The following is an 8,091-nucleotide window of genomic DNA, read 5'->3' as shown; positions in this document are numbered from 1 at the left end:
CCGGGAGGCGGAGCTTGCAGTGAGCTGAGATCCGGCCACTGCACTCCAGCCTGGGCCACAGAGCGAGACTCCGTCTCAAAAAAAAAAAAAAGAAATTAGAATTCTAAATACTAATTGTATATATTAGAAAGAATATATGTAGGTTTATATATTATAACTGGGCTTTACGTTACCAATCTCATTTAAACATCACAATGACCCTACAGGGTATTTTTATTTCTAGTTCACAGGTAAAGGAAAACAAAATTCACCACACTTTACAAAAAATAAAGAGGACAAAGTCTTCAAATTTATAAGCACATATTATCGATAATATTTTGTATTCAAAAGGCTTAATGCCTTACATTTCAACTTTTTTGAGTTATTCTGAACTCTAACTAGACTATCCTAGAAGGAAGAAACTCAGGACCAAAACATACACATTTTACATCCATCTGGGTTACCAGAAAGTGCTATGCATACAAATGTTTAATGAATATGTGATAACACTTCAATGCTCTTGAGTGCTAAGAACATTTTCAGAAATCATTAATTTCTCTCTAAACTGGACTGCAGCAAGTAAGTCTTAGGAGTTCAAGCTTTTCAAGTCCTTGGCACTCTACCTCTTAACTCATGGATGTAAGCTTATTTTAGACAATTAGTTGAATATCCAATTAAGGATTATTAACCAGAAATACCAAAACAGGAAGACACCAGGGTATATGCTAGCTAATAAATTCCATATGGTTCAAAGTTCTTAGTGGGGAAAGGAGAAGTAGGGCAAAGTAGGAGAACCTAGACACCATAAAAAGAAGGTAATAGGTGGATTAGTGTTCATATATATGGATACACAAACTAAGAATTAGTCAAAGAAATAGAATTAGAGTAAAAATTAGTCAACTGTTGGTTTCACAATTCATGTGAGTTTGCTACAGGATTTCTCGAAGGGCTTTCAAAGTATGTAGGGCAAGAAGAAACAAAAATCTAAAGAATACCAAACCTGGGCATATACCTGGCCAAGCACATAATACTACTGAGATTATAAATTATGTTGTTAATGCCCATTTCTGAAAGAAGAAACAGAACTAATAATGCCTTCTATTTAATTGTATTATTTAAAGCTCACAAAGCTATTCACACACACCATTTCATTTTGTTTCAGGGGAGAGGCAGCAAACATTTACTGAGAATCAACAGAGGCAGCAAACATTTACTGAGAATAAACAAAGGTAAATTCTGTACCAGATAATTTACATGTGGTATTTCATGCATCTTTAAATATAGCCCTCTGAGGTATTATTATCCTCCATTTTGAGGATTAGAGATTGGATAACTTATTCAAGGTCATTAGGATTCAAAGAGAAGCAGCTGTGTTATACCCAGTTTCTGAACCTCATGAAGTTCATGTGCTTTCCACTGTGCAACAAAATTAAGACTGGGGTGAGTAAAAGATAAGAAAATGAACCCTAAAGGTAGTTGGTTTACATCACAAGAAAACTACAGAGTCAGGATCTTGATGCTCAAGCTGTAGCAAGTAGAATAAAGCTTTGTAAAGTATTCTTGAAATATCACCACACTAGGTCAGGCACAGTGGCTCATGCCTGTAATCCCAGCACTCAGGGAGGCCAAGGTGAGAGGATCACTTGAGTCCGGGAGGCGGAGGTTGCAGTGAGCCAAAAAAAAAAAAAAAAAAAAAACAAGAGGCCAGGAGCGGTGGCTCACACCTGTAATCCCAGCACTTTGGGAGGCCAAGACAGGTGGATCACAAGGTCAGAAGATCTAGACCATCCTGGCCAACATAGTGAAACCCTCTACTAAAAATACAAAAAATCAGTCTCTACTAAAAATATAAGAAATTAGCTGGGTGTGGTGGCACGTGCCTGTAATCCCAGCTACTCGGGAGGTTGAGGCAGGAGAACTGCTCGAACCCGGGAGGCAGAGGTTGCAGTGAGCCGAGATCACGCCACTGCACTCCAGTCTGGCAACTCCGTCTCAAAAAGAAAAAAGAAAAATATCACCACACCAAACTTCTCATCAGCAGGAGCTATATATGGAGGAGAGTTGCTCATTTATGACTATAAATACATGCTCGGGCAGGCACAGTGGCTCACACCTGTAATCCTAGCACTTTGGGTAGCTGTGGCAGGAGGATCACTTGAGCCCAGCAGTTCAAAACCAGCTTGGGCAACAAAGTGAGACCCACCTCTACCAAAAAACAATTTTTTTTAATTAGCCGGGTATGGTGGCACGTGGCTAGTAGCTGTAGTCCTAGCTACGCAAGAGGCTGAAGTGGGAGGATCGCTTGAGCCCAGGAGTTCAAGGTTGCACTGAGCTCTAATGGCATTACTACACTCCAGCCTGAGTAACAAAGCAAAGACCCTGTCTCGTAATAAAAAAGAAAAAGAAAAACTGAAATGCTCTATTAGTTAGAATTGTTTTGTAATTCTCATCTCAGAAAAAGAAATCAAATGACAAGAAATAAGATTCCCCAATAATTTTTAAGGATCCTCCTTAAAATAAAAAGAAGAAAATCAACTCTCCAGTAAAGTCCTGAGATCAATAGACATTCCTATCAATAATGTTTTCTAAATTCACAAGTATGACAAAACGAGAATGAAGAAAATAAAGTGCCGCAAAATCTACAAAGAAATAAAATATTCACCGCTCTACAGAAAGCAGGAAGGCCTATGATACTGACTTTCAACAATAGAACTGTTGAAGTAAAAGTATGTCAACCTTCAGGTTCCCATAAATTTAACAAAACAGAATATTCCAATACTAGAACACACTAGAGAACTGAAATTTACTATATGTTTTACTTTATTTGCATTCTACCTACTGAAATAAAAAGAATTCCTACAAGCATGCAATGCCTTGAGGAGGAAAAAAAAAAAAGCAAACAAGCCTAAGAGTCTAAATAGTCAGAAGATGGTATTACCAGCATTATTTAACTCTATCTTGGAAGTCTTAGATAATTAAATGAGGAGAAAAAATGAGTATAAAAATTGGAAGGAGAAAAAAAAAGGTAAACTGTAACTATCTGCAGATTATATGACTCTTTCTTCTATAAAGCCCAGGAGAATCAACTAAAGAAAAATTTACAAATGAGAAAAATCATCAATGTGATTGGGCATAAAATTGACATATGGATTTCAACAGCCTTGATCCTAAAACCCCACAATATTTGGTCATTATGAAAGAAGAATATATCTCAATAGAAAAAAGATAAAACACTTCAAAACAAATCTTCAAATGTTACTGAGGATCTACAAAAAAAAAAATTCTAGAAATAATGAGTTCAGCAAGAATTCAACATCAACACTCAAATATCAATCACTTTTCTTTTTTTTCTAGAGACACAGGGTCTCACTGTTGCCCAGGCTGGAGTGCAATGGTGCAATGATACCTCACCGTAACCTTGAACTCCTGGGCTCAAGGAATCCTCCTGCCCTCCACCTCCCAAGTACCCAGGATTACAGGTGCATGCCACCATACCTGGCCTTTTTTTTTTTCAATTTTTTGTAGTGATGGAGTCTCGCTATGTTGCCGAGGCTGGTCTTGAACTCCTGAACTCAAGTGATCCTCTCACGTTGGCCTCCCAAAGTGCTGGGATTAAAGGTATGAGCCACTGTGCCCAGCCATCATTTACTTTTCTATATATTAACAATAAACATGTAGAAACTGAAATTTTAAACAATACCATTTACATCTGCTCCATAAAAAATTAAATACTTTAAGTATACACTTAGCAAAATATGTATAGGCTCTGTACGCTAAAAATTCCAAAATGCTGATGGAAGAAATCAGAAATCTAAACAAATACAAGAGACTGAGGCAAGAGGATCACTTCAAGACCAGGAGTTTGAGACCAGCCTGGGCAACAAGACCATGTCACTAAAAAAAAAAAAAATTGTAAAGTTAGCTGAGTTTGGTGGCATGCACCTGTGTAGTCTAGGTACTCAAGAGAATGTGGTGAGAGAATTGCTTGAGTCCAGGAGTTCGAGGCTGCAGTGAACTAATAGCATGAGACCCCACTTCTCAAAAAACAACAACAACAAAAACCCTAAACAAATAGCAATATATTATACTATGTTCTCAGCAATATACTGACTCAGTAAAGATGTCAATTCTCTCCAAATTGTTCTATAGGTTAATACAATTCCTATCAAGATCCCACCAAGGATTTTTCTAGGTAAAAACTCATAAAACTTACATGAAGGCAAAGCTCCAAAATAGCTAAAACAATCAAAAAAGAAGACCTCACTGAAGCCCAACTACATGGCTAGTCAAGACTGTGTTGGTATCGGCAAAACAACACACAAACAGAGTAACAGAACAGAACAGAGAACCCAGAAATGGCCACACAAGTATGCCTGTTATTTTATTGTAGTACTATGATATTTACTGGTCTTCATCCACAGTTCCTGGCTTTAACTCCCATAGCCTTTACTCCAGTCTTTCATAATAATGTTGGAAGTGTTAGGCCTCAGAGGCAGAACTCTGACTTTCTCCTGCCCTCCTTCCACGCTTAATGTTCCCCTGCCTTTTTGATTGCGGATCTTAAAACTCTCTCGTGTAGGGTCCCATCCTATGCCCTTGGGGTAGGGATGCTGATGTCATGAAGCTTCCATAAAAATCCAAGAGGACAGGGTTCAGTGAACTTCAAGACAGCTGAACACACACAGGTTCCTGGTGGGTGGAGCATCCAGGGAGGACATGAAAGTTCCACGCCCCTTCCCCCATACGTAGCCCTGCACGTCCCTTCATCTGTAACCTTTGCAATACTCTTTATAATAAACCAGTAAACGTAAATAAATGTTTCCCTGAGTTCTGTGTGCCAGTCCAGCAAATTAATGAACCCAAAGAGGGGGCCATGGGAACCCCAACTTGAAGTTGGTTGGTCAGAAGTTCTGGATGCCCCGACTTACGACTGGTGGGTGTCCTGGGGCAGCAGTCTTGGGTACGGAGCCCTCAACCTGTGGGATCTGACATCAATGACCCGGAGAAAGTGTCGAACTGAATTAGAGGACACTCAAGCTGGTGTCTGCTGCTTGGTGTGTGGGGAAAACAACCCCATGCATGTGATCCCAGAAGTCGTCTTCTGTGTTGATTACTGCTGTGGTATGACAGTAGAGAAAAAACACAGTTTGAGGAGTTTTTCCCTAAACACATTTACAAATATCCAAAGCAATTCAATAATGGAAGGATAACCTTTTCAATAAATGGTGCTGAAATAATTGAACATCCATAGGCAAAAAACTTCAAAAAAAAAACTTCAACCTACAAATTTAGGTCACACTTCATACAAAAATTAACTCAAAATGGATCATAGACTTAAATGTAAAACTCAGGCCGGGCGCGGTGGCTCAGGCCTGTAATCCCAGCACTTTGGGAGGCCAAGGAGGGCGGATCACAAGGTCAGGAGATCAAGACCATCCTTGGCTAACACCGTGAAACCCCGTCTCTACTAAAAATACAAAAAATTAGCCAGACGTGGTGGCGGCGCCTGTAGTCCCAGTTACTCGGGAGGCTGAGGCAGGAGAACCGCTTGAACTCCGAGGGTGGAGATTTCAGTGAGCCAAGATCGCGCCACTGCACTCCAGCCTGGGCGACAGAGCGAGACCCCGTCTCAAAAAAAAAAAAAAGTAAAACGCAAAACCATACTTTTATTTTTTAAAGAGTTAACTTTTATTAAAAACACAGGGGAAAATCTAGAGCTAGGTAGAGTTCTGAGACTTAAAATCAAAGCACAATCTCTAGCAGGAAAAACTGATAAACTGGGTTTCATCAAAATGAACTTTTCCGTGAAAGATCCTGTTAAAGGCCAGGCGCAGTGGCTCACACTTGTAATCCCAATACTTTGGGAGGCCGAGGTGGGTGGATCATGAGGTCAAGAGATCGAGACCATCCTGGCCAACACGGTGAAACCCTGTCTCTCCTAAAAATACAAAAATTAGCTGGGTGCAGTGGCACATGCCTGTAATCCTGGTACTGGGGAGGCTGAGGCAGGAAAATTGCTTGAACCCGAGAGGCAGAGATTGCAGTGAGCCAAGATCACGCCACTGCATTCAACCTGGCGACAGAGCGAGACTCCATCTCAAAAAAAAAAAAAGAATGATCCTGTTAAGCTATATAAAGAACTCTCCAAACTAAACAGCACCAAAAAAAATCCAACCATAAAATGGAAAATAACATGAGAAACATTTCACCAAAGAGGATATACCAATGGCAGATCATCATATGGAAAGATGTTCAACACAGGTTGGGCATGGTGGCTCACACGTGTAATCCAAGTGCTATGGGAAGACAGCTTGAGGCCAGGAGTTCGAGACCAGTATGGGCAACACAGCAAGACCCCATCTCTTAAAAAAGAAAAACTAAAACAATTAGCCGGGTGGGGGACTGTGGCACACGCCTACAGTCCTAGTTCCTCAGGAGGCTGAGGTGGGAGGATTACTTGAGCCCAGGAGTTCTGAGGCTGCAGGGAGCTCTGATCATGCCACTGCACTCCAGCCTTGGCAACAGACAAAATGCAAATTAAAAACACAATGCAATGTTACTACAAACCTAATCAGAATGACTAAAATTTAAGAATGGTAACAACAAGGAGAGTGACTTCTGGCATAAATGACAGTGTAAAGGGTTCCACTGGCTTGTTCCCAAGAGAAACTTGTAAAAACTATTTTTAAAAACCAAAAACCTCCGGAAATGGTCCAAAAGGCAAATAGCAAATGAAGAAACATCTACTCAAGAACATACAGAAAATTCAGTAAGAAAGGGAAGAGTCTGTGGTATCTGAACCTCTTTTTTCCTTCCCATTCTCCCCTAGCTCAGAAAAGAAGACTCCACTCTACTGAGGCAGGCAAGAACACAGGACTCCCTCTGCCCCCAGCACCCAGACAACGGGATTTCCTCTCCAGAGATACAAGACATCAGTACTTCCCATCCTTCCCCAGCTACCTACTGCTGAAGGCGAAGTCCTTCACGAACCCAGTTTAGCAGTGGAGGCACCCTTCTGCCAAACTCCCACTTGTGGAATGAAGGCTCTACCTAGGGCCGGGCACACTGAGAATAATGAAACCCCAATCGTTCTGGACCCTGCTCTTGAGGTGGTGGTTCCATACCAGGAGGACCCCAGGCTACTGCTTACCTCCCACTGAGCACTCATCTTCTAGAGTGGCATGTCACTCAGAGAGAAACTTGTCATTGTTCCCACTCCCACACCTCTAAAGTCCAAGCTCAGACTGTTTGCCTGGGGTGAGAAGCAGATTAAAAAGCAAAACAAAAACAAAAACAAAAAAACAGCACCTAATCTCTTCCCAAAGACCCTGACTTCATTTGCAACACAGCATGAAGTCAAGGCCTAAAGGTGCTCTAAAGAACAGCAGAGGTAGAAAGGCAATTGGGAAGATAATCAAGATACATGCAATTAGACAATCAAGATACAGGCTAAACTGTAGGTCAGTTTGCAGAAGTGAACCAGGGAATACTGTATCTGGTACAATCAGACCAAAAATTAAACACTGACCTCGGAAACTATTCCTTCAAATGAGTCAGAATTTGGATTAGTCTATAGAACATTTTACCCCAGGGCATTGGTTGAAATCAGTCAACTGATTGATTGGAGCAATCAGCCAGCAATTAGTGGAGTTTAACAACTGGGTGTGTTCCAGGAAAGAAAAGGAGAGAGCCCTACCAAAAGCACTATCAACCCATCCTAACTGAGGGCATATCCGTAATTACGCCTTCCAGAGGACAGTAGCAGAGGCTGAACACTAAGGAGGGAAACCAACTGCACTAAATGAATCCAGTTAGTCCCTAAACAAATACCGAGCAAATAACAGTAACAAGCCCTGGAGGAAAAGGAACCAGGGCCCAGAACTGTTATAATGTATTATCTAACATGTTCAGTTTCCAACAAAAAATTATGAGGCATGTAAACAGAAAAGTCTAGTCCATACGCTAAGGGATGGGAAAGCAGGCAATAAAAAATGATGAGAAACAAGATGTCAAATTTAACAGAAAAGACTTTAACCATTATAAATGTGTTCAGGGAACTAAAGGAAACCATGATTAAAGAACTGAAGGCAGTGGCTCATGCCTGTAATCCCA

The 8,091-nt window shown here is 40.8% G+C and overlaps 1 protein-coding gene across 2 annotated transcripts in view; it reads right to left on the bottom strand.

Moving 5' to 3' along the window:
- The window catches only part of ADIPOR2 (adiponectin receptor 2), a 102,874-nt gene that overhangs the window by 35,722 nt on the left and 59,061 nt on the right, over nucleotides 1-8,091 (bottom strand). The gene's annotated exons all lie outside the window — the stretch shown is intronic.

The sequence above is a fragment of the Colobus angolensis genome, unplaced genomic scaffold, assembly GCF_000951035.1.
Source record: "Colobus angolensis palliatus isolate OR3802 unplaced genomic scaffold, Cang.pa_1.0 Scaffold89, whole genome shotgun sequence".
Lineage (NCBI taxonomy): Eukaryota > Metazoa > Chordata > Mammalia > Primates > Cercopithecidae > Colobus > Colobus angolensis.
The sequence above is the reverse complement of the archived record's forward strand: the minus strand, read 5'-3'. Positions and strand labels throughout refer to the sequence as shown.